The sequence below is a fragment of the Ovis aries genome, chromosome 7 (assembly GCF_016772045.2).
Source record: "Ovis aries strain OAR_USU_Benz2616 breed Rambouillet chromosome 7, ARS-UI_Ramb_v3.0, whole genome shotgun sequence".
NCBI classification, from domain to species: Eukaryota; Metazoa; Chordata; class Mammalia; order Artiodactyla; family Bovidae; genus Ovis; species Ovis aries.
In genome coordinates, this window is record NC_056060.1 from 20,940,309 (window position 1) to 20,968,078 (window position 27,770).

Consider the following 27,770-nt stretch of genomic DNA (forward strand, 5'->3'; position numbering starts at 1 on the left):
ATAGGGGTTTGTGTGGAGATGATTCCAGAAAATGGACCAGGCAAAGGGGATCCTGCTTAGAGGTGAAAATAGGTTTAATTATTCTCTCATCTTCTATTAAAATTGGATGGGTTTGGCTGGTTGAATGGTCAGAGGGAGGATAAGAGGCCATTAGGAGACCCAGGTGTGGATTTCTTGGGCGCTCCTCTGGTTGTTTCGTCTGTTCTCTCACTGTGCTTTTTATCCTTTTTTTTTTTTTAAATTTAGGTATAGGCTTCATGATGTTTACATTTTAAAATATTTCTTTCTTTATTTGACTGCATTGGGTCTTCATTGTAGCATCTCTCATTGTGGCACGTGGGCTCCAGAGTGCAGGGGCTCAACTGACCTGCGGCATGTGGGATCTCAGTTCCCTGACCAGGGATCAAACCCGTGTCCCCTGCATTGCAAGGCAAATTCTTAACTACTGGAAGTCCCCTGTAACCATATTCTTAAACACATCCCTCCCCAACTCACATTAATATTTGTGGTAGAATCACTGTATTTTGGCTGCGCCCTGTGGCTTGTGGAATCTTTAGTTCTATACCAGGGATTGAACCCAGGAAGCCAGCAGTGAGTGCTGAGTCTTAACCACTGGATGGCCAGGGAATTCCCCTGGATGGGATCATTCACATACAACCCTGTTAACCAGACGAATCCAAGAGAGTGACGAAAGCATTACTGGGACCAGCTTTTGTTATTGGCTCAGCCTTTCTCAACAGGAGTTCCTAGAGAGAATGAAAGTCTATAGAACATTATTATTTTCTCTGGTCTCCCAAGGATGGCACATAGCTAGTACCATTCTGGAAGCATAAAAGATACAAGATAATTCATTGCATATAATAGATGCCTTAGGGCTTAGTTCTCTCATGGAATCCAGATTGAGAAGGGCTGCTCCAGGCCCATGTTCCAGTCACTCAAGCAACACCTGAGCTCCCTCCTTTCCTTGGCCTGCCTCAGATGCCGTAACTGACCCATAATGGCTCCCAGAGTCATGAGTTTTGATGGTGTGGACGAAGTATAATTGGAGTTTGAAGGAGAGACAGGCGGGTGGTAGTATGCTGAGTCATAACATTTTTAGATATGCTTTCTAGTGTGTGCTTCCCAGGTGGCTAAAATGGTAAAGAACCTGCCTGCCAGTGCAGGAGACGTAAGAGACATGGGTTCAGTCCCTGGGTTGAGAGGAACCCCTGGAGGAGGGCACAGCAAGCCACTCCAGTATTCTTGCCTGGAGAATCCCATGGAGAGAGGAGCCTGGCAGGCTACAGTCCATGGGGTCTCAGAGTTGGACACGACTGAAGCCTTAGCATGAGCGCAAGTTCCGTGTTGACCTAGGGGGTGGTAAGCTGGAGGAGGACACAGATCCTCCTACTTTGCTCTCTCCCTCCTTCCATATGAGGCGCTCCTGCAAAGCACAGTGGCTCTGAATGGCCCTGCATTTCAGTGATGGTTTCCCTCTACAGTGTGGAATTAGAAACCTCTATTTAAAAACACACTTTAAATCTGGTCGACAGTGATTTAAGTGGCACAAATGAAGAGTTTGCCTCCCACATCTGATGCATTAATCCAGACCTCTTATGATTTGGCAAGAGAAGTCAAGGTGTTGAGTAAATCTGGAATTCTTCGGGATGGAAGAGTATATAGAGAGGATAAGAATGCCCTCAGCCCATCAAGGCACAGGCAGAAACCTGTTGGGACAAAAGAGCACAGCAGTCGACTGGACTGCTGGGGGCAGTGATGGGGTGGGAGGAGGCTCAGGAAATGCTGAAATGTTAGAGTTTAAATCTTTGGGAAGTCATTTTCTCTGAGTCGGGCTTGGCCTGGAGATTGCCTGACTTCTGTGTTTTGGTGGTCGCCAGGGGGAGGACACATTCCTCCTCAATTCTAGTTTCTCCTTTGCCAGGACCAGGCAGAACCTAATTTTCTTGGACCCCTGCAGGGTGTCAGAATTACTCTGTCTCTGCTTCTTTGCCGCTACTATGCAATCCTCCTTGAAACCCTTGACGTCCCTCTTTGGTGAGGGACCCTTTTCTTCCCTGCTGGATCCAGGAAGGGTGAGAGGGAGCATTAAAACTTGCTGCACTGCGACCATCTCTTGTGGGACTGTGTCATTGTGTAAGGACCCATTGACTTAGGGTTTCTAGTGTCACCTATGGAACTACAAAATTTATTCTTATTCTAGGTTAGGTCTCTCTGATGTGTGTTCTTATATACTTCTCTTTTGAAATGTTCATCATGCTACTGATTGTTTCTTTCTTTTTTTTTTTGATTGTTTCATGTTTGTTTTCCCCAATAGACTGCGAGCTCCATGCTATCTGGAATGGAGCCTGTCTTGTCCGCTGCAATATCCTTATTACCAAGTACAGCAAAATCATCCTGGGCATTTCAAAGAGGGAATTTCAAAGAGGGAATTTGAAACAGGGAACTGATTACACAGGAAGTACACAGAGATGAGAAGCTGAATGCTACTACCATGAGGGCTTGAAGGACACAGGAGAGGGATGGTGTCACCAGAATCAGAGGCTGAGGCTGTCCCATGGTTGGGGCTGGCAAGGATCCTGGAGGGAAGGGCTGGCTGATGGGGAACTGGAACCACTGTGGGGAAATGATGCTCAAAACAGAGAGAGACGGTCAGCAAAAAGAATCTGGCTTCTCCTTACTTCTCACTCTCCACTCTCTTGCTAGTGCCTCCCATTGGCCATTCTTACTGGAAGATAGTTGGCAAAGATAAGCAGGAAACAGTTTTTAAGAGAAGGACGAGAAAGAAGCTTGAGAGCAAACAGGCAATGACTGATGCGGCATGAACTAATGAATATTTGTAGCTTACATGAACGAATATGCAAATAGATATGCATTAAGCACTGGCTGAACAATAATTTAAAGTTGTCACAACTCTCCCATTCAGAGCCTGCCAAAACAATTTCACCCGTCAGTTTTCTGCTACTAGTTGCCACAGATATCTTCTTGAGACGTGGGGTTGGACAATGCAAATCAAGAGTACTTGAAGTTCAGAGGAGAGATAAGAGCCCTGAGGCTGGCACTTTGCCTGAAACACTTGAATTAAAAATTTTTTCTTCTGCTGGGAGAACCCAAAATACTAGTAAAGATGTGGGTCATTTAACAGTACCCAGTTTGAAACCCACCTTTGAGTTTTCTTAAGTCTCATATCTAACAGCTGCGGGGATAATGTGCCTCAAAATGACATAAGGCACCATTTTCGAAGCAAAGACCTAGCCTGTCCCTTAGGTAGGCCCTTCCTTGGGTAGGGTTTCAGGTCACTGGAGGTTTTTTAAAATACAGAGAAGGCTGCAGTTCCACAGTCGGTCCACCAGAGGGCCGCAGGGCCTCCCCTTGCAGAGTCCAGACTGGGCTGAGACTTGGTAGCCCATCCACAGGCCTTGGCTGCCTGCGGAATCTACCCTAAGGTACCTCCTGTGTTGAGGTAGATCTGGGGGTGCAGAGGCTGCCCTGATTCCAGAGGGAGGAATTTCCTATTCAGTTCTCTTATTTGCCCTTTTCACTGGTTCATGTTACATTTATTAACAGTTGATTTAAAAAATTTACAAGTGGGGAAATCAAAATAGGCCTGTGTGTGTGTGTGTGTGTGTGTGTGTGTGTGTGTGTGTGAGCACGTGTGCACAGACACATGTTCATTTTGAAGGTAGGGTATCAGGAAGTGGGGATAATTCTGGTCACCAATTCATACGAATAGCTTAAGTATTATTTAATGTAGAAATTCAGAGCTGGAGAAAGACCTTGGAAATAATTTAGTACTCCTTCATTTATAGCTAAGGAAATCAATGCAGCCTTTGCTACTTGCAAGACGCCTGGAGGTTCGGAAACTTTAGGAATGGGTTAATTAGTAGAGTTATTAGGGGTTGTGGTAAGATTTTATTTCAACATTCCACCCTTGCACTCCTTTTCTTAGGCTCAGCCTGAGTCTTGATAGCAGAACCAAAGCACAAAAAAGTATTTTCCAGTTTTCTCTTGAAAATGCTTGGCTCTCTGACTTTAATACTATCCTTTGTTGTTGAAGTTTTCCAGACTGTTGAACCAGAAGGAAGAAAGATCTGACATGGTAGGAAAGTTATCCAGGAAGATGGTTGAGTAAGCAGAAACCCAATCAAACTCTTAATTACAGATTCTATCAAAATCAATCAGAAATTTTACTAAAGAATTTCCAGAAGTAGAGCAGAGATCAATCACTAAGATAACTTAAGGGAGAATGTATTAAACAGGAAAAATTAATGTGGGCTCCCTGAAAAAAATGTTATCACTCCAAAAAGACCAAAGAGTGTACGTAAAACTTTATTTTAATTAATCCTGAAAAAGAGCAACCATGGGGAACCACACAGAGAATTCAGAAACTGGTTGGAGCCTCTTTTCAAAGAAATGAAATTGAGTGTACTTCCTCTCAAGTGAGTGAAGGTCAGAATGAAAAAGAATGAAAGTAACAATCATTGTGAAAGACAGACTAAAAATATTGTTTCAGCTGCACACAGCAGAAATGGCACTTAAATAAGACAACCTGAGCAATATATCCAGAATTTTAAGAAACTGAGAAATGAAACATTTCAAGAAGGCAGATCTGGGGAACAGAGTTCAATATTGCAATTTCTGAATAGGTCTCCTGAATAAGCAATCAAAATCAAAGGCAAGAAATCAATAATTAAAGAAGCAATAATACATTTTCCCAGAACCAATAAGAGATTAGATCTGAAATAGAGAGGAGTCATATGGGCTAATAGAACATGTATGAACAATTGAAGGGTGACTTCTGTTTATAGCACAGTTCTGTGCAATGACCATATGGTTTTTATTCCTCATTTTGTTAATTACGTTCATACATCTTTCCTTTTGATCTTCCCAGTAGCTATATGAGGTGGACAGATATTATTAGTCTCTCATTTTACTGATAGAAAATAACCTCTGAGAGGCTAAATAACTTTCTAGGGATAAACTAGTTCCATCCCTAGTAAGTTAGAACTAGTGAGTGAAGAGTCCAAGGTTAAGTCCAGGTCTTGCTCTCCAAAGTGGGAGGGTCTTACACATTTTTAAAAAAATAAATGCTCTATTATTATTTTTTTTTAACATAGAGAAAGCTTGGTGGCAGATCTGTAGCCACTTGCTGTTTTTATAACTAAGAATTATAGTTCAGGCTCTCTTTGTAATAGGATGTAAAGGTTCGCTAACACACCGTATATTTAGTAATTGTTATGAAAATTAAGCTTCGTCACTAAAAGAAGATTTGCCATCTGAACTTTCTTCTGTGTTTTTTTCACCTTCACCATCAGGCACTGGAGCATCCCTCCTCTCAAGAAAATCTGGGTCTAGTCCTTCTGATATCATTTTGTCTCTTATTGCCATCACTGGATCACCCACTTGAAGCATTTTGAGATATCTGGCATATCTTGGACCCTTGGCTACAGTTAAGGTATTTTCTGGTGTTACTTCACTTTCCTGTGGTCCAGAGTCCTGTAAACTGTTCTGCTGTGATTGTTCTCAAGTGGCTTCAGAACGTGTTCCATTTGTGATCCTCGTGACATTCACAGGAGATGCTTTCAATGTGACATCATCTAGGCCTGGAATAGATGATAACTTTGCATCTAAAATATTGAGAGTTGTTTCAATCTGCTGGATATGAAGAGAAAGGGCTGCTAGTTTTTCCTCACAAACTGGAAAAGCAGTTGAGGAAATGTACAGTGTGCATCGCAAACTTGCTTAGAAATGCCACCGTTCTGTTCTGTTGAGTAGCTGGCACCTTAGTCAGGTCTATGCCTGAGCCCATGAGAGGAAGCCCATCCTCATCTGTCTCCTCAGTGAGCGGGGGACCCAGGGCTCACCCCCAAACCCCTCCCCAGCCCAGCCCGCCCAACCCGGTAATAGCTTCCCAATGCCCTTCCTAGTCCCCTCTTACACACATTTTAAACAATACGGAAAATACATGTTTGATAACAAGCAGAAAGAGAAGGTACTTTTATTTTATATATTTTTAAATTTAAATTTATTTATTTTAATTGGAGGCTAATTACTTTACAATATTGTATTGGTTTTGCCATATATCAGTATGAATCCGCCACAGGTGTACACGTGTTCCCCATCCTGAACCCCGCTCCCACCTCCCTCCCCGTACCATCCCTCTGAAAATTAGAAAGATTATTGTCTTTTCTAGTAACAAAAAAAAAGAGCTTGGTGGATATGGAACTCTAACATCAAGAATGAGAGAGAGACAGAGACAATTCATTCTTTTTGTGTGTGTGTGTGCTCTTTATATATATATTTTACTTTACAATACTGTATTGGTTTTGCCATACATTGACATGAATCCGCCATGGGTGTACATGAGTTCCCAATCCTGAACCCCCCTCCCATCACTCTCCCCATATCATCTCTCTGGGTTATCCCAGTGCTCCAGCCCCAAGCATCCTGTATCCTGCATCGAACCTAGGACTCTGTGGGAGAGGGAGAGGGTGGGATGATTTGGGAGAATGGCATTGAAACATGTATACTATCATGTGAGAAACGAATCGACAGTTCATTCTTGACCTTGCCAAATTGCCCTTCATGTGGGATGCAACAGACTCCCAAGCTCTATAAGTTCTTAGAAATCCAACCAGTCACCTTATTCCAACTAGCCTGGGGACCGCTTCTAACGTAAGTCTGCCTTAAACACAGAGACCTAATATAGTTGCCACTGATGCACCTATTGTATTGACACATCATCATTGCCTGAAACTAAAAACCTGCTTAAAAAAATGAAGTCTGTTAATTACTCCCATCTCTCCCCAGCAACAGTAGACTTGTGTATGTTGTGTAGGTGTGTTTGTGCAACTATGCACTTGCGTGTCGTGGAGACGAGCAGCACTGTCTGGAGTGTGACTCTGACAGGGGGATCCTGTCTCTCTACGTTGCCTGGCAGTGAGTCAGCTCTCAGACTCAATGTCCCCCCGGGGACTTGTTTCCAGGGTCTGGAAACGGAGGCATCAGAGAATCCCCCTAGACAGCGGGCGCCTACGATGAGAACTGCTTGGTGTGCATGTGAAAGTCGCTCAGTCATGTCCGACTCTTTCCAACCCCATGGACTGTGGCCCGCCAGGCTCCTCTGTCCATGGAATTCCCCAGGCAAGAATATTGGAGTGGGTAGCCATTCCCTTCTCCAGGGGATCCTCCCCACCCAGGGATGAAACCCCGGGTCTCCTGCATTATAGGCAGATTCTTTACCATCTGAGCCACCAGGGAGGGAAGGCCTTGGTGTGCATAAAGAAAATGTTTGGTGTGCATAAATAAAATGTTTAGTCCCTCATGTGAGGATGCTTTTATACACATCTCATAAAACAGAGGGCTAGAGGGGTGCGTCAAGCCCTCTGGGGCTCTTCTCAGCACATGTCTTTCACTGGGCTCCAGCACATCTCTCTATAGGACACGGGGTGGGGGGGCCGGGCCCCATTGACCCTGCTCCTGTGAGTTCCACTCACACCAAGGGACACCATTTGGTGTGTATCCTGAGCCCTTCACAGAACGGTTGTGCTGTCTTAATTCAGATCCTAAAGAAATAAATGATTTCTGTAGCTAAGAGGACAAACTCTGTCCTATGGCTTGAAGAGCAGAAGTCCATTTCAGCAGAAGAGACTTTTCCATTTCATCTCATTACACGTGTTACCCCATTATCAGAATGAACAGAGTTAAATCTAAAGCAGAACAAGGACATTCTGAAGACCCTGTATAACAAGTGAAATGAAATATTAAGTGAAGTTAGACAGAGACAAATATATGATATCACTTATATGTGGAATCTAAAAAATGATGTGAACGAACCTAACAAAACAGAAATAGACTCGCAGACATAGAAAACAAACATGGTTACCAAAGGGGATAGCAGGCAGGGAAGAGACAAATTAGGAGGTTGGGATTAACATATATACACTAGTATATATAAGCTAGATAAACAATAAGGACTTACCGTATAGCACAGGAAATATACCCCATGTGTTGTAATAACCGATAGTGGAAAAGAAGCTGCAAAAGTATCTATCTATCTATAGCTGAGTCATTTTCTGTATACCCCAAACTAACACATTGTAAATTAACTATAGCCAAATTTTAAAAAATGGTTAAAAACTAAAGCAGCACAAGGATCTTTTGAAGACCTGTATAATAAATTTCAGCCATATCACCCCATTCACAGAATCTAAAAGACGGCCATTTACTTTTCTTACTATTTTCAAGGGGAAAATTTTTTTTGGATCTCTTTCTCCTCAGGTCTCCCGAATAATGCGGGTGTATTTTCTCTCTAATGGTACGAAGCGTGCCCTGCTTCTGCTGACTTTATTGATCAGGTCTGAGCTAATGGCAGATGTTTGTTTGAAGTAGATTTTTGTATGTGTGCGTTTGAGGTAAAATTCATGCCAAGAGACAGGTGAAATAGTCCTCTGGGTTCTAGCTGTGACCAAGAAGGTTTTATCTTTTTTTTCATTCCCCTTCCTTTTCTTTGGGAATGAAAATAACACTTAAATATCTTAGTTGGCTTTGTAGTTGGTCCAATTATTGCAGATCAAAAACATCTCATCAATTACATTACTGGGTTTAATATGACTACATTTATATAATTACAAGGACCAGTTATATTTAAAAAGACACTTATTTTTGATGAAAACCATAAAAGCTTATTAAAGCACTCTGATTTTCTTTTTTTCTGGTAACTACTACCTGAAAATACCTCTGAATACTCTCTTAAGGGAAAATATTTTGGAAAAATTATGTGAGAAGGTATAGAAATCACATACAAACAAAAAGAGCCAAAATATGTATGTGTGTATATATTTGTGTATCTATATACAGATAATACATACACATGTAGGGGCTTCCCTGGTGGTTCAGATGGTAAAGAATCTGCCTGCAATGAGGGAGACCCCCGTTTGATCCCTGGGTTGGGAAGATCCCCTGGAGAAGGGAAATGGCAACCCGCTCCGGTACAGGACTTGATTGTGAAGGGTATGCTGGTATATTCAAGCCATTTCATAAGAGCTTGGTATTATTCTGTGCAATGGGCTTCCCAGGTGGCACCAGTGGTAAAGAATCTACCTGCCAGTGCAGGAGACACAGAGGTGTGGGTTCCATTCCTGGGTTGGGAAGATCCCCTAGAGTAGGAAATGGCAACCTACTCCAGTATTCTTGCCTGGAAAATTCCATGGACAGTGCAGCCTGGCAGGCTACAGCCCATGGGGCCACAAAAAGTCGGACATCACTGAGCACACGTGCACTGAGGCCTATGTGAGATATTTCACCTCTCTTACACACATATGTAACTACATATATGTGTATATATTTATATATATATATATATATATATATATATATATATATATATATATGGACACAGTTTGAGCAAGCTCTGGGAGTTGGTGATGGACAGGGAAGCCTGGCGTGCTGCAGTCCATGGGGTCGCAAAGAGGTGGACATGACTGAGTGACTGAACTGAACTGACATATATTATATGCCATATACTTTCTTCCTCTTCTTCTCCAAAATAGAGAATGCTATTCTTGTCTTATATACTCTGGAACAATTAGTGATGACATATTTCTAATGATCCCCTAGAAGTCTTGATAAAGCTGACTAAGGTTTGTTGTTCAGTTGCTAAATCATGTCCAACTCTGCAACACTATGTACTGCAGTAAGGCCAGGCTCCCCTATCCTTCACCACCTCCCAAAGTTTGCTCAGGTTCATGTCCAGGTGATGCTATCCAACCATCTCATTCTCTGCTGCCTCCTTCTCCATTTGCTTTCAGTCTTTCCCAGCTGAAAGCCTAGCTTGAAGGATTTTGAGCATAACCTTACTAGCATATGAAATGAACACAATTGCATGGTAGTTTGAACATTCTTTGGCATTTCCCTTCTTTGGGATTAGAATGAAAACTGACATTTTCCGGTATTGTGGCCACTGCTGAGTTTTCTAAATTTGCGGACATATTGAATGCAGCACTCTAACAGCATCATCTTTTAGGATTTTAAATAGCTCAGCTGGAAAAGGGTAAGAACCTGTAATTAAGCTTTGTCTTGGTGGCATGAAATAAAGAAGGTGACATACGAAGCTGAGGGCAAGATCCGCCAGCTCTTTCTCTACCCCGTGGTTCTATGTGATTCTTGCAAAGCCAGCCTTAGGCTGATGACGGTAGTGACAGTGATGTTGAACCTCGAGATGAATCAGAATTCAGCCCAGAGACTGAATTATCAAGAGCTCTGCGGCCAGTGGCACAACAAGGACAATGCCAGCCAACCCTTTCCTTTTAACAACTTCTAAACATCAAAACATTTATTTTTTCTGTGTTTTTCTGGGAGGAATGATTAGAATGTCCAGGATGGTAAGGCAAAGAGGAAAGTGGTAAAAGGGCATTTAATATAATGGGAGGCAGAAAAACAAACATAATTCCTCTGTGGCCAGGTGGAGTTCTTCCAGCTCGATCTATGATAAAGGTGATGGACAATTGGGGATTTTCCTTCTGGACAATTATTATTATGCTACTGGGATCAGAAGCATTGACACTGTGGATACCTTAGAAGAGAGCTGTTTTTGCGAATCATTTGTAATGGGTTTTTATCTCTAGTTATGAAAAACTTGATAACCAAATTTATAATACAAATAATTTAAAAGGCCTAAAAAACTTTAAAAAATTATTTATTTGGCTGCATTGGGTTTCATTTGTGGCCTGCAGGAACTTCAGTGAACACTTAGTTGTGGCATGTGGGATCTAGTCCCCTGACCAGGGATCCAACCTGGGCCCTCCACATTGGGAGCACAGAATCTTAGCCACTGGTCCACCAGGGAAGTCCAGAAAAGGTCTAAAGAACTTTAATGGCAGAATTTGTTAAATCATGTAATACCAGTGTCTTGGACTTCCCTGGCTCCGTACTTGCAATGCAAAGGGCATGGGTTTGATCCCTGGTCGGGGAACTGAGACCCCACATGCCATGCAACACAGCCAAAAAAAAAAGGACCTTTCCAATTCAGCCTAGCTTGGGCATATTGAATGTGTAACCTGTGATCTGTCTGGACTGAAATGGGCCATGTTAAGACAGTATTCTGGAAGACACTTTTTTTTTCCTGCCTACCATTAACCTGAAATTTTACTATAGTCATTTCTAGAAGATATTCAATAAAATTTTAGATTGCAAGCGTAGTTCAATATTTATTAGTTTGCAGGGAAATCAAGGAGTGTGCTGGTTCAGAAAGGATATGAAAATGGAGGGTTTTAGAGTTGGCAAACAATGCTTATGTAAGCAACTAGTTTAAACAACTATGAAAGGTTGAAGTTTCATTTCAAAGGTCACCGAAATATCCAGCCCACATTGTTTATTGGGAAGGAAGCCCACACAGCATGGCTGCAGATGACAGACATGCAGAGTCCCAGGCCCAGTGAAAGTAACACATCTCAGAAGCAAATATCAGGGGCTGCAGTATTGCCAGTAATGGAAAAGCAAGATTTCACTCCCAAGTTACATTAGGGCTAATAACCAGAGGCATGAATGGCACTGAGGCTTCAGGGGGGCCACCAGGTAACCAGATTTGAATTTTGAGCTGCTCAAAGCCAGTGGTTTTTCTCCAATGCAGACAAATATGTCCATTTCTTAGTCTGGGTACAATTTTTAAAAACTGCTTTTGACAAAAGATTTTTTGACTTGAAATTGATTGAGAATGACTAAAGAACCCATCTGCCAATGCAGGAGACAAAAGAGACACAGGTTCCATCCCTGGGTTGGGAAGATCTCCTAGAGGAGGCTATGGCAACCCACTCCAGTATTCTTGCCTGGAGAATCCCATGGACAGAGGAGCCTGGCGGGCTATAGTCCGTGGGGTCACAAAGAGTTGGACATGACTGAAGGGACTTAGCACACAAGCACACAAAACGAAATAGCCTGGGATTCTGTTTCAACCTACACTGGTCTGACACCACCTGGTGAACTGCAATCCAATTCTGACACTAACCCCCTGGAATTCATGCAGACCCCACCAGTGGGAACTCAGTCCTCCGGAAGACTGCCCTCACTTCAGTTGCAAGGCACACTTTGGGGGTTCCTAAGTCACCCACACTTTTGACCAGCTGGCTACGAATCCAGGAGGTTCCCACAATCCCCTCAGTTTTGGTAATTCTCTAGAATAACTCATGGAACTCAGGAAAGCACTATATGATTACAGTTTTATTATAAAGAATACAGATTGTGAGCAGCCAGATGACAAGATACATGGGGTGAGGTTCGGGAGGGTCCTGAACACGGAGTTTCTCTGCTGTATCTGGGGAGCCAAGATGCCTCACCCTTTTGGCACACTGATGTGTTCATCAACCAGGATGCTCTCCTGAGCTCCAGGGTTCAGTTTTTATTGGGGCTTCATTGCATAGATATGATTGATTAAATTGTTGACCCGGTGACTGAATGCAGTTGCCAGCCGTCTCCCCACAGTGGGAGTAAGATTGGACTGGTCACACATCATTTAAAGTTCCGATAGGGTGGCTGGTCTTCCCAGTGACCAGGCCATCCTGAAGCATGGCTCCGACGGTAAAGCGTCTGTCTGCAATGCAGGAGACCCGGGTTCGATCCCTGGGTTGGGAAGATCCCCTGGAGAAGGAAATGGCAGCCCACTCCAGTATTCTTGCCTGGAAAATCCCGTGGACGGTAGAGCCTGGTAGGCTACTGTCCATGGGGTCGCAAAGAGTCGGACACAACTGAGCGACTTCACTTCACTTCAAGTCATCTTATTATTACTTTTGACCTTATCACACAGCATATGGAATCTTAGTTTCCTGACCAGGGATCAAACCTGTGCCCCCTGCATTGAAAGCACAGGGTCCTAGCCACTGGACCACCAAGGAAGTCCCTGAGTCATCTTATTAATATAAACTTAAGTATGGCCCAGGGGCTCAGGAATAATAAATATACTTCTATCACCTGGGGAATTCCAAGAGTTTTAGAAGCTCTGTGCCATGAATCAGGGACAAAGACCAGACAAATTCTTTATTATACGGTAGCATAGGAACACATGTAATGTGAGCATGTTTTGACATAATGATCTTCAAATGTTATATAGGGGATTCTGATGCATTTCTCAAAATGGAACTAGGATGATCTTTTCAAGCCAGTATGTAGTTATGTCAGCCCCTACTTGAAACCCTTCATGGCCCTCTTGATGATCTTAGAATAAAGAGTAAAATGCTTAAGCAGGTCTCTGAGGTCCTGTGTGGTGTGACCCCTGTCCTTGTGACCACTCTCAGCTACCATACCCCACCTCCCTTGCTCCTAGGACCTGACATTTTAGCTTCCTGAATGTAGATTAATTACTATGTTCCAATCATTCTGCTGGAAAGCTGTAAGAAATAGAAAAGCAAAATTTCCCTGAGCACACACAGCTAGTTAGTAAAACAGTGGAATTAGAACACCAAACTCCTGACCTCAGAGTTAACGATCCTTTCTAGTCTACCTCCAAATTGGCTCACATTTGTGAGCAAACGAATAGAAAATTTGTGTTGACTGTCTTTCCACCTATCAAAGTATGTGGAAGCACAGCAAACGTTTTCCTATTAGTTTCACCTCATTAGATTCTTGGACTGCAGGAATGGGAAGAAGCAATTAATAGCAATACACTCAACTTTTCTTAACTTTCCCCTTCAGAGGTTCTGAGCAAAGAGACAAAAACCCAGCTCACCCGAAGGCTCCAATTAAAGGAAACTTGGTATACCCAGGTGTTAAAATTGCTGACAATCACCTGAAGTTTCTCCCTTCCATGTCCTCTTTGTGAAAAATGGCTGCTGAATTCATCTGTACTAGACACTGATGTGTTCATTCCTTCAGTTTTTATTAAAATCAATGAGAACAAGACCTTGGTTTACCCACCTAAAATAAGAAAGTGTTCTAACGCTATCTTATTATGAAGGACTTGTTTGTGGACACCCAAAAGATTCCACAAAAGATAAAGTACCGATAGAATTTAGGGAAGATGGAAGATCGAATTTAGGGTTGTATGAAATTTTTTAAAAAATGCATACAGAGAAAGTTTCCAGCTTTCCTAGATCAAAGAGATGAGTGAGTTCTCAATCATCTTGTTCTTTCACCAACAGTCCTCATGTTGAAAAGAATAAAATGGAGATGATTCACCCCAGAATAGGCAGGTCATCTGACCAAGAGGAAGCATCACCATCTGCTACGAAGACCTGTCCTAAATCTTTTGCATCTCCTCTAAGGTGTAAAGACGTTTGTCTTTTCCATCGGACTTCTCCGGTGTCCTCACTCAAGCCTTCCTGACACAGACCCTTGCTTCCTGATTCCACATTCACACAAATCGACTGGTACTGTGTTTCATGACTTGGAAGAATTTTTCTCTTTTTAATGAGGATGCACTCAGGATAAGATCTGCAACAGCAGCAGTTTTAGAATTAATCATTCTGCTTGTTCGTGTTTAAAGCTCAAGTTAATAACTCCTTCAAAATAAATGTCAAAACCAAGTGGACCAAGTGTAATCAAAATTCTGTTGTACAGCCCTGTGCACCACAAACCCCTGCCTTCCCTAGGTGTGCTTCTGAATCGCTATGGATTGTTTTCTCAATTTGGTCACATCATTAATAGAGACAGGTGCTAAAAGCAGCTCAGCTCTTTTCCTCTCTTGGCTCCTGCTCTGGGTGTCTTCTTTTTGCCCTTCCAGACTCACTTTCCACCCATCCACTTCCAGACAGAGAGGCTGGCCCATATGGACATCATGAACATACTTTGATGGGTTCTGGCTTCTGGTTGGGTTTGGCTGCTCTTGGCAGCAGCAGGACATGGAGATGGAGGGCGCAGAGGGAGGTGGAGATATTTATTACACCCACATGTTCCCTTCCAACTCAAGACGGATGCCTGCATCCCACTTCCCATGGGTGGCTCTTTCCTTGTAGCTACTCTCCGGGTGCTCCAAATCTCCCTATCTGGGACTCTTCAAACCAGAAGTATCCATTGTTGGATCCCACAAAATGCAAAAATTTCAAATTCAAATCCCCAAAGTCTTCCAAACCAGAAGTTATCCAATGATGATCTCCTCCAACAGTGAGTCACACACACAAAAGACAAATACGAGCTGTGAATCTAGGTTAGAGACGGCTGAACCTTGGGTGCCTCTCGCAATGCTTTTGGGGGTCCACAGAGTGGTTCTTAGTCTGTAAAATGGGTAGAATAAGTCACACTTACTTTCCTTTATAGGAAGAGAAGGAGAGAAGGTCCTATTTGTTCCTCCTTGATGCCCTGATGCGCAAGGTTTTATCCATGTGGGACAGAGCCTGGGGGCCTGAAGAGGCGGGAGTGTTGTGCTTGTGTGGACATAGCTGAAGTTCCTTCCCTTGCCTGAAGGGGTCAGCAAAGGCCCAGGAAGGGTGGCGACACCTTGCCTCCCAGGAGGGAGAAAATTCCAAGGAGGCCCTCAGCTCCCAGGGGATAGCCCCTAACGACCCTCTTTGTGCTTTCTCTGCTGGGGCAGGGACGGATTCTCCCACAGGGCTCCCCTAACTGCGCGGAGATGCTGGCGCTGGCCCTAGCTGTTGAAGAATGAGAGGTCTATGTGGAACACAGGAATGGGAGTGGACCTGCAGGTCCAGATTGAGGAGGCCCACCAGGGTGTAGAGTCCCCCAGCTCGGCCCTCTTGGACACTTTCCCTAGGTGGTCTGCACCCCATCCAAAGTCTGTAATCAAGCCATCAAAACTAATAGGATGATTTCCGAATTAAATGAAATTATGGATGAAGAATGGAGGAAGCAGACTAATGGTTCTAATGTTTTTTCCCAACCTTTCACTTCTCAATAAAGTGCAGTCATCTGATTCCTTGTTTGTGTGCTAGGAAAATGATGACTCCTCTGAGAAGCTCTTAGCGATACTCATTTTCTTCCTTGTTCCCTTATGTCTCCTGGGTGGGTTCAGGCAGGAGACACCATGATGGAGATGGGCGGTAAGTCACAGTCTGTCCCTTAGGTGAGCTTCTGGTTTCCTACCAGTTTCATTGCTTGCCACATGTGTAGTAGTCAAAAATATTTAATTTTTAATTACAAGAGTGTGACAAGAATACAATCTTATTACTAAAAAACAGAGAGAAGACAAAAACTTCATTTTACCTGACTCCTCCGCTCAACTCCCTTTCTCAGAAGTATCTATCATTGTTGATTTGGGAAATATCCTTCTCTATATATGTTGTGGTTTGAAAATATGTCCAGTTATTTGATACTACTTCTTCAAAAGGTGAAGCCTAATTCCCCTCACCTTAAGTGTAGGAGGTGCTTAGTGACTTGCTTTGTAAAGTATAGAATGTGGCAGAAGTAGTGACTTGTGGTGTCTGAGATTGGGAATGGAATGATGCTGAGTTTTCCCCCTCATTCTAGATCTCCGGGACCACCTGCTCCGGGGAAAGCCAGCTACCATGCTGTGAGGTAGACCTAAGGAGAGGCCCATATTGTGGGGAACTGAGGCCTCCTGCCAAGAGCCGTATGATTGAGCCATAAAGAAATTATTGTAATAGATTCTGAGGCTGGTGAGGGCACAGGCTCCATGATGTCAAGGTTCTGTGTTCCTGGAAATGAGCAGAGGACAGAGCACATAATCCCCAGGGACATTTTTCTGTTGACAAAGAGTACCCCAGAGTTTATATAATAGGTATGACTAGTCCCAGAGCTTGGGTTATGTGGTGGTTGCTTACATTTGCTGCCCAAATTACCCTTCAAGATAAGAACACTTATTATCTCAACTGCTGGGAGTGCAGCTGGCAGAAAGTCCTTAGCAATCAACACCCTTCAGGGATTTCTGAAGATAGCCAAAGAGAAGCCCCCTTCCAGCAGCCCATGTCCAGTGGTCGATGAATGGATGGTATGGAGCCCAGGCCTCTCACTCCAGCTCAGGGGAGTTCTGAAGGGTCATTGCATCCTCAGAGCTCCCTGCAGGACTGACTGAGACGTTCCATTGAGACTGCATTCAGCTAGACCTTATCCTCTGCCCAACCCTGCTCCCCTCTCTTTCTTTTCCCAGGTGTTGGTATCAAAAGAACTCCCCAGCAAACCTCCTACATGTTAATCTCTGTCTCAGAGTTGGCTTCCTGGGAAACTCAAGCAGGGATGGTGGGCACCAGTGTGTTCTAAAAAAGCAGATGATGGCATAGGGTTTTAGAACTGGATTACTGGCCACCCAGCTGGCATCACTGTTTGGAGTGATTCTCCTTTTGGGAATGAAATAGCAGGGTTTTTATTTTTTTTTTTAACTTTTTATTTTATATTAGGGTATATAGCAAATATACTTTTTATTTTACATTGGCATATAGCCATCGCCTTCCCTAGTGGCTCAGTTAAGAATCTGCCTGCAATGCAGGAACCCAGGTTCAATCCCTGAGTCAGGAAGATCCCCGAAAGGATCTTCCTGGGGAGGAGGAAAGGGCAACCCACTCCAGTATTCTTGCCTGAGAAATCCCATAGACAGAGGAGCCTGGCAGGCTACAGTCCATGGGGTCACAAGAGTCAGACACGACTCAGTGACTAAACCACCACCATAGCCAATTAACAAAGTTGTGATAGTTTTAGGTGAACAGTGAAAGGACTCAGCCATACATATATATGTGTCCATTCTCCTTCAAACTCCCCTTCCATCCAGGCCGTGAAATGGCAGATTTTTAAAAAGCAATTTATACCTTTCTGTAATATTTGACTTATATCCAAGTATCATATTGCTTTCATTTGTAAATGGTTAGTAGAAAATGTCTGAGATGTGGTATTATAAGCCACTTAAATTTTATTCTTTACATTTTTTGTTTTAAAAACAAAATGAATGAGGTTTAAGAATATCTAGAAATCAGGGGAAGAATTGGGGAGTGGTTTACTATTTTGTTCCTGTCTTTGGGCTGCAAATATTTGTCAGTTAGATTATAAAACTTCAGACAAAGCAGCCTGGTGGAAAATCCATTTGTGTGTCATCACCTGGCAGCTTCTCCAGCCCTCACCCACCACCCCCACCTTCCCAGTAAGAGGAGCCACCTCCTAGAGGGTTACGTGTGGGTATAAAATGTGTATGTGTGTGTGTTGAGACATAATGCCCTCTCCCCTGGGTTACACCTGCTCAAAACAGCCCTGAGCCCTTGGTGGGAGGGCGTAAACCTGACTTGGGGCTGACAGGGTCAGGGCAGTTTCTGGCATCAGCTGAGTCCTCTTTCCACCGCGTCTACCTCCTTCTCTCCCTACACAGTTCTCTCTCAGGGGCCACATCAGTGGACCTGCCAGCTGGTCTCAGCCAGGGCAACTCTAGCTCCTCAGAGATTCTGTAGGAACCTTGGTTGTCAAAGGGATTCAGCTTCCTTCTTCTTAGGAGTTCTGCTTCTGTGCAAACGTGTGGGAGCAGAGAGAGACCTGCCGGGATGCCTGCAAGCATCGAAGAACCATGTATTCTATCCTGGTGGATAATACATCAGGGGAGGGCTGGCGGGCCACCATTTGTCTACAGAGTCTGAATCCAGGCCCTCATTCAGTTTAGTATCCTCTATTGGTGTAACAATAATTCACAAATGGAGGACTCGCTCCATGGCTCCTGTTACGTTTCTGGTAGCCAGTTAGATTTGAGATAAAATTGTTAGGTTTGGTCAGTGCCCTCAGGTTCTATCTCTCTTTGTCTCCCAGGGAATGTCAAGCCTTCCCAGGGAGTATCAATTCCTCAGGGGCCCTGAGGGAGGGTTAGTGATTCTGTATCCCAGCATTTTGGTTCAGACACAGGAAACGTTAACTGGACAGTGTGTGGGGCTGGAGAAGGGAAGAGTTCTTCCTTCTAAGTTCTAAGCCAGAACTTCACAACTCTGCATTTGACTGTGGAACACTGGTCCTGCTGTGGGATTGGCTGTTTTCTGTTTGCAGATTAGTGTGGCTACTGGTTTCTCTTCACATCTGATTTGGAGATGCTAAGGGTGTGCCTCTGATCCAAGCTCCCTTAATTATCCTAACGATTCAACAGGAATTTATCAAGTAGCCACTATGTGATGGCCAAATGACTCCACACTGCCTTCAGCTTAGAAAGTTTATATGCCATTGCTAAACAACATCACTGTAGTGAAAAAAGTGAGGCAGGTATCCAAGGGTGGAGAAAGGCATCCAAGAACCTGTTTATAGCTTCAATGCCCTCAGGGCATGAAGCCGCGGAACAGCTAGGATGGACCTGGGAAGGACTGGGGTAAGTTCTAAATAGGAGGAATAAAGAAATCTACTCAACTCATATCCTGGGTGACTTCTGGAAATAGCCTCCCAGCTCCAGTGCTCCAGTGCCCTGGTGGGTAGCTGTCCATTGTCATATTCTGGCATCTCAATCTCTGCACGTGCTTATCCCCTAAAGCTGTTCTTCCTCCTGAAGTTGGTGGCAGGTGGTACGCCCTGGGAAGTCAACTGGGGAGGCCATAGCCTTTGTGAGTAGGAGGGAGTTAGCCAGAAGGAAAAGTCATGGCTATCTTAGAGACAGTCTCCAGGAAGGCGAGAGGCTATGAGGAGGCTCTTGCCCCTGACTCAGACTTGCGTAGGGAGTCCAATTCCTTCCTTTTTCTGGTCTTCAGGGAGTTTATGCTTGAGATTACTACTAGTGATGGGGAAAAGTGACTACCCGACCCTCTCCCTCCCTACTCACTTATGGTAATCGGGCGGGCTGCTAGGTTAGGTAATAAGCAACCCTCAAATCTCCGTGGGTTAACCCAGGAAGAGTTTATTGCTTGTGTCACAGTTGAGTGCAGGCTCTATGTCCCTCCTGGGCAGCTGTTCTTCAAGTAGAAACTTAAGGAATCTGGCTGCTTCTACCTGGCAATGCCATCATTTCAGAATTCTTTACTTCCAATCATACCAACAGGAGAGAGGGTGAGCCAAGGTTCTTAGGGGAATCTTAAGAAAGCCAGGCACAGGCAGAAATTATGACATAGCTTCAATTTAGCAGTCAGGGAGGCTGAAGCACTAGTCTTTCCATGGCTGCAGGAGAGGAAATGGGGTGGTCAGCACCATGCCTGTGTCTATTATATATATGCAGAGTCTTCAACCCGCACGGTTGTTGCAGCTACTTAGTTTTCAGATGTCCCTGCAGACCTGTGTCCCTCTCCAGTACAGAGGTTCATCTTTCTTGACTTTTTAAAACTTTAACGGTCACCTGTGTACTGATCATGCATAAATATTTGAGCCTTAAGGCACTGTGTGATGCCATGACCACCACGGAGTAAGTTGTTGGACGATGTTTGCTTAGCTGAATGAAGGGAGAAGGCTAAGCATGTCTGGAGACGCCGTCTCTGAATCAAATTTAAAGTGTCAACTACAAACTGGCACTTGCCTGTCAACTACAAATTGGCTCTTGCCAAGAGCATTTGCCAGCGACTGAACAGCAACAACCAGGGCATCTGTCTTCTGCCTCTGCAGAGATTGAACCCTTTGCTGCTGCATCTGCTGACCTTCAACAGCCGCTGAGGGGAGTTCAGGGTGGAGAGTGAGGCACTCTGTGCTCCATGGAAACTGGTGGAACAAGTCTTTAGGAAGTTAGATGCTTTTAGGAACCGATTTCACGATCCCAATCCTTTCATTTCTTAATATCTAGAAGAGCACTAAATCCCTTCATGGTGACACATCGCATTAGTTTGATCTCTGGTGAGTAGCTAAGATCAATCATGTGAGTGTTTTGTGACTGGCTCCCAATAAAACCTCTAGACACCAAGGGTTGAGTGAGCTTCCCTAGTCGACGACACTCTGTACATACTGCCAATATATTGATGCTAGAATTGAGCATGTACACCTTCTCTTGCACACCAGCATCTCCACTTCCTGCCTAGATCTGTGGGGCAGACTGTGGACCTCTTGAGCAGGGGCCAAATGAAACAGAATTGACTTGATGCGTGTCATGTCCTTCCCTAAGGCTGGCTATAAGCAGCAGTATCCCTGTGGCTCCATCTCTACTTCCTTGACTGCCTCTCACTGCGGCCACCAGCCTCTCCTAGTCCTCACCCTTCCCCGTGTGGCACACTTACCTGTCATACCCAGCCCCTCCCTCTGCAGTGCTGCTACTGCCCAGTTCATCTGCTGTTTCCTGATGCTGACCACCACGTGGGCCCCATCCTGGGCCAGACACTGGGCGATGGTGAAGTTGATCCTGCAGGAGAGATGGAGAAGACGTGACAGTCACCCCAGAGCTGAGCCCTTCCTTTCTTGCTGCATTTCTAGCCTTAAGGCCCCAAGTGAATTTCCTACTATCCTGGAGCAGCTAACCTCGTGCCCTGCTCACGGATGATCAGAGGACCAGAGAGAGTCAAGAGGGCAGGTCCCTTCATGGGTGTGTTGGACAGGCTGCCTGTGTATATCAGCTCTTAGCTTCACCTTCTTGGAGAAGGAAATGGCAACCCACTCCAATATTCTTGCCTGAAGAATCCCATGGATGAAGGAGCTTGGTGGGGTACAGTCCACGGGTCGCAAAGAGTCGGACATGACTGACCTTCACCTTCTATTCAAATGACTGCAACCTGAGAGTTTGTTGCCTCCAGTCTATGAAACCACTGGGCACCTACAAGCACACAACTTGGAAGCACGGGGTCTAACTCCATCCAGGGTGACTCTTGATCAGTGGAGGAAGGGCACGAATGGCTGAACTGTCCCCCTGACTTTCCCTGATGGATGCTCTGAGATGTAGTTCCTAAGTTGCCTGGAGGACCTGTAGAATCTAGCACCCGGTGGCCTGTAGTGGCAGCCAACTCCATGACCGGCCCAAGCTGGCTTTCTCTCCTTTCCTGCTTCCTTCCGTGTTTCTCCTTAGGGTCACATTCCCAAATAAACTATGTCATTTCCACCTGGTAGGCTCTGCTCTGTGGGGATGAATTAAGACAACGAGGTCGACAAAATCTAGAGATGCCCACAATTTCCAGGTCCCCCAGATGTTCTCTCACCCATTTGTAGAGCCTGTGACCATGGGGACTTTGTTGATGGGGTTGCTGTTACCCCTGGCTCCCCTGCTGGTGCTCCTCACGGACAGCGAGGACTTAGAGGGCAGGAGGCCCCTTCAAGCTCGGGTCAGAGGCCTAAACATACTGGTTTCTGTTGGGTCTTTCTCTTGGTGAGCTTGGTCTAGAGAGGTTTCTAGAAAGTTAGTCACAGTTGCAGAGAGCATTGTCTCTGCATAAGGAGCTGATGCAACACCTCCCTGGTTGGGCTGGATCCCAGGCGGTCTGGGGATCACCCTGGGAAGCTCAGCCTAGAGCCTTTTCTTCTAGTCCTTCTCATGGTTTCCTGAACACAGACTTTCCCACATGAAATCTTTTCTGTTTAAACTAACTGGAGTGGTTTCTGCTGTTTAGAAGCAAATCCTAACCTATTCTCACACAGATTCAAAAATTATTTATTCATCGAGACCCTTAGGATAAGGAACATGTACTCTACAGGTTTGCTGCCTGAAGACCAAGCAAATTGAGGTGTGAAAGGGCTTTGTAAAGTGCCTAAAATATAAGCAGCTCTGTAGCTTCTTATAAGGGTTGATGTGTGTTTCATCGTCCTATCCTTGAGAGACCCCTGGCCTCCAGCCTCTGGATGCAGCTCACCCTGCTTGCAGGGCTTTGGCCTGCCTGCTTTCCCTCCCCCAGCCTCTTCTTTGTTTTCAGTGCATCAGGGGGATCCCTTCTGATGTATTATCTCCTCCATGTGACCTAGTGTCCTGTGCTTACTCCCCTTCTAGCATTTATGGCACGAACTCTAACGGACTGTGTTGCATTTTAACAGGGTGCCCACCACCTGGAACTTGCTTAACAGATATTTACTAAAGGAATGGGGAAAAATGAATGAGTTGAGGTTTGGCTGCAGTGAGCTAGTGAGGTTGTAGGGGCCCCTTTAGACCCCTGGGTTGAATTTCTTAGTCACACTCTTCCCCTGCGCTGTCCTGTTGTGTCAGTTCAACTCTGGCCTGCAAACGTTTACTTTCAAGAAGCCATTCTCAGTTTCTAAGTGCTCAGGCTTAGGATGGCATCAGGCCTTGTGTGCACAGTGAACTTGTGTTTTCTTGATGTTTAGGATTCTGACCCTTTGCTCAAATCTCCACAAATCTATACTTCTGAACTGATTTACATAAAACCAATTCCCTTATTTAAGCACTTAAACTTTAGTAAATCTTCGGCAAATATCAAAGCAGGTGATGCTTTTGAAGCAAACTATATACACAAAAATTCATAATCTTTTATCTCAGAAACTTAGGTCCTATGGTTCCTACTCATTTATTATGGTTCCTTACCTCCCCTGTAGCCAGGGATTCAAAATAGAAGGGTTTCCTTGTCCTCCTACTTAACTTTTTGTCAGTGTCACTCCAGGCAGTTTATTCTTAAATTTCTGGGGCTTCATCTTGTCCAAGAACAGAATCCCTCGATCTCCGTTCCCCAAACCATTTCTCAGTCTTTTTGACAAGGAAGAATCTACCTGGGGAAATCAAAAAGCTATGCATTTCTCATCCCCACCCCCACCCCGCCCTGTTTCCTTCACATCTTTCTTTATTTTGGAAAAAAAGATACAGAATCTAGGAGTGTACTAGTTTCCTCATTTTTTTTCAACAAAAATGTAATGGGAACCTGATATGTACTGAGTGCATGGAATACAAAGATGCCTCTATCATAGTTTTACCTTTGGTACTCAAAGTGAAATTGTACACACAGATTGGGGCTTGAACCTGTGGTCTTTTAACTGAGATCACTCACCTGGTCTCAGGAGTTAGTGAAGCACAGATTCTCGATGTCATGACATAGAAAGAATTCAGTAGGAAACGAAATGATAAAGAAGTGAATTTATTTAGAGAGAAACATACTCCATCGACAGAATGTGGGCCATCTCAGAAGGCAAGAGCAGCACCGTGGTATGGGGATGTCAGATTTTATGTGCGTGCTTTGTCACGCAGTTGTGTCCAACTGTTTGCGACTTCACAGACTGGAGTGGATAATTTCACAGGCTAATGAGTGGGAGGAGTATTCTAGCTATTTTGGGAAAGGGATGGGCATTTCCAGGAATTGGGCCATGGCGGCCCACTTTCTGACCTTTATGATTGGCCTTGGAACTGCCATGGAGCCTGTGAGTGTGTCATTTAGCTGATGTGTTAAAATGAGTGTATTCTGAGGCTCACGATCTAGTAGAAGTAGACTCATCTGCCATCTTGGACCTATTTGGTTCTAATCAGTTTATGTCGTGTCCTCAGGCTATGTCACACTTTTAAAGGTTGTGAAAGAAAGAAAGATAGCACTAAGTCGTGTCTGACTCTTGCGATCCCGTGAACTGTAGCATGCCAGGCCCCTCTGTCCATAGGATTCTCTGTCCAGAGGATTCTTCAGGCAATAATACTGGAGTGGGTTGCCATTTCCTTCTCCAGGGGAACGTCCCAACTCAGGAACTGAATCCAGGTCTCCCATATTGCAGGCAGATGCTTTACCAACTGAGCTATGCAGGAAGCCCCTAAAAGGTTGTGCCCTGCCCTCTTCCCTCCTGCTTCAACAGTTCTCATACTCTGAACTGGGTCTGCAGACAAAAAAAAAACAAACGGTTATTATCCATAGTGTTAGGAGGTAAATATGATGAACACAGTTTCCAAACATTGAGGTTGCAGTGGTTAGATAAAACATATTGGGGAAAGTAATACCAGAGTGGACTCAGGAAAAGGAACTTTTCTTATTGTTATTTTTACTTTAAAAGATGTGTGCTTTTTTAAAAAGGGGTAAATGTTCACTGTAAAATTAAAAGATATATATTTGAGAAAATTCAGGGAAAAGCTGTGAAAGGCTTCATAGTGAATCTGACTTTGAGATGGATTGATGTCTTCCATGGTAAGCCAGGCTTTGTCTAGCATACTCTTCAGGTGATCAGATTCTGTGGGGTCACTGCACCTTTCATTGCCTTTGAGTTATTTACAACTGATAGCAATGCAAATGATGCCTATCCACAGATGCAAATAAATGTTGTCTGGAGGAGATTCAATTGGTTTCCTTCCCTCCACTGTGGAAGAAATCAGCTTTGCATCTATTAAGCAAATTTATTTTAGTTTTCCTTATGGTCTCCCTCTATGTGCGGTTCTTTGAATTCAGTTTTGAATCAGTTATAATATCTTAGTGGTTCCCTTCATGAATTATTGAGTTAAGTAAAAATTTTGGTACTTGTTCATTTTATATTTGTATGACAGTAAGACTTTGCCTTATAAAAAATTATCCTTCAACAAAAGAAAGTAAAAATTTGGTATCAAGTTAAATATTGGTTTTTTTTTTTTAACAATTCCCTTAGCTACCTCTCTGCATATCCATTCTCATATAAAATCCATGTATTCAATTTTGCAGAAAGGGATCACAGTACAGATGGATTTTCCCTTTCTCCATCCTTCCCACCTTTCCCCCTCTTCTTTTGTTTTTCCTTTCCTCCCTTCCTTCCTTTCTTCTTTTTCCTTCCTCCCTTCCTCTCTCTCTCTTTTTAATATTTATTTATTTGTGATGTGGACCTTTTTAAAAAAAATTATTTACTTATTTCTGGCTGGGCTTGGTCTTTTGTTGTTGCACCAGCTTTTCTCTAGCTGTGGCGAGCGAGGGCTACTCTCTAGTTTTGGTAAGAAGTGTATACTTCTCATTGCGGAGGCTTCTTGCTGTGGAGCACGGGCTCGGGCACTCAGGCTTTCAGTGGTTGCCGCATGTGGGCTCAGTAGTTGTGGCTCCCGGGCTCTAAAGCACAGGTTCAATAGTTGCGGTGCATGGGCTTAGTTGTTCCATGGCAGGGGGAATTTCCGCAGATCAGGGATCCAACCCATGTCTCCCGCATTGGCAGGTGGATTCTTGACCATGGAGCCACCAGGGAAGCCCTGATGTGGACTGTTCTTAAAGTCTATGAGAACTGCCTCGCAGTCTCGGGTTTTCTGGTGATGGGATTAGTTTCTGGGTGGTCTTTGGCCAATCATTCTAATTCAGAGTCTTTCCTGGTGGCCCACGCATCGCTCAGCCAAGATGGATGCTAGCGAGAGGGATTCTGGGCAGTGGACGGACACGCGGTGTCTCCTTTCAACCTTTCCCCAACTCTTCTGGTTGGTGGTGGCTTATTAGTTCCGTATTCCTTATCAGGATCTCCTGTCTTAAAACAACCCATGCAAATGGTTACTATGGTGCCTGGCCAGGGTGGGCGGTTTCAATCAGCGTGCTTCCCCTAACAATACTGCTTCTGCTTTACATCTTGGTTTTTTGGCCATGAGGCATGCGGGATCTTAGTTTCCTGGACAGGGATCGAACCTGTGTAGCCTGCGTTGGAAGGCAGATTCTTAACCACGGGACTACCAGGGGAGTCCCTCCTTAGCTGATTCTTAAAGGATGAATGAAATAAGGAGTTTAGGAATATGGGAGGGCACACCAAGTGCAAGGAAGGTGGCAAGGAGAGAAAAGCACAGTGGGAGAAACTACAGAGAGTTTGATATTCCTGGAACATCCAGTGTGAAGTGGGGATGGCCTGGAGATGAGGCTAGGGAATTAGTCAAGGGCCAGATGGTGGCACTTATTGAATGCTGAGATAGAGAGCCTGAGCTTTATCTAGAGGACAGAGGGGAGACATTGGATTTTAATAAGAAAGGTGAAAGGGTCGGATATTGACATGGTTAGATTTTTGCCTTCTAGAGACAATTTCTCTCTGTGTGAGTGTGTCTGTGCTCAGCACAGTTTGATCTGGCAGCTAAGAGATTACTGTAGCAGGAGATATGCAGGTCCTAAATCAATTGAATACTGTCAGGAAATAGATGACAGAATCAAACCAGATCAATTAAAGAGAGTTTTCATGAAGGGACTATTTTCAGAGATAAGGTATAGGAAAGGTGCAGGGATTGTGTGGTACCTGGAGTCAGCAACAGGGGAGTCAGCAACAGCTACCGTCCAGGCCTGAAGGGATAAGAGGAAGTTGCTGTTCAGTCAGTCAGTTGTGTCTAACACTTTGCGACCCCATGGACTGCAGCACACCAGGCTTCCTTTCCATCACCAACTCCCAGAGCTTGCTCAAACTCACATCCATTGCGTCAGTGATGCCATCCAACAATCTCATCCTCTATAATCCCCTTCTCTTCTTGCCTGCAATCTTTCCCACCATCAAGTTCTTTTCTAATGAGTCAGCTCTTTGGATCCAGGTGACCAAAGTATTGGAGCTTCAACTTCAATGAATATTCAGGACTGATTTCCTTTAGGATTGACTGGTTTGATCTTTTTTTTTTTTTGTTTATTTATTTATTTTTTTTCATGCATTCCCAAACATGAACCCCCCTCCCACCTCCCCTCCCCATAACATCTTTCTGGGTCATCCCCATGCACCAGCCCCAAGCATGCTGCATCCTGCGTCAGACATAGACTGGCGATTCAATTCACATGATAGTATACATGTTAGAATGTCATTCTCCCAAATCATCCCACCCTCTCCCTCTCCCTCTGAGTCCAAAAGTCCGTTATACACATCTGTGTCTCGACTGGTTTGATCTTGTTGCAGTCCAAGGGCCTCTCAAGAGTCTTCTCTAACATCACATTTTTATTTATTTTTTTTTAATTTTTAAAATATGAATTTATTATTTTAATTGGAGGCTAATTACTTTACAATATTGTAGTGGTTTTGCCATACAATGACATGAATCTGCCACGGGTGTACATGTGTTCCCCATCCAGAACCCCCCTCGCACCTCCCTCCCCATCCAGTCCCTCTGGGTCATCCCAGGGCACCAGCCCCGAGCACCCTGTCTCATGCAT

At 44.3% G+C, this 27,770-nt stretch overlaps 1 pseudogene; it reads right to left on the reverse strand.

Annotated features, from left to right (window-relative positions):
• Positions 1 to 5,231: 5,231 nt before the first annotated feature.
• On the reverse strand, positions 5,232 to 24,183 carry LOC101121175 (WASH complex subunit 3-like; annotated as a pseudogene).
• Between the last annotated feature and the right edge of the window lie 3,587 nt (positions 24,184 to 27,770).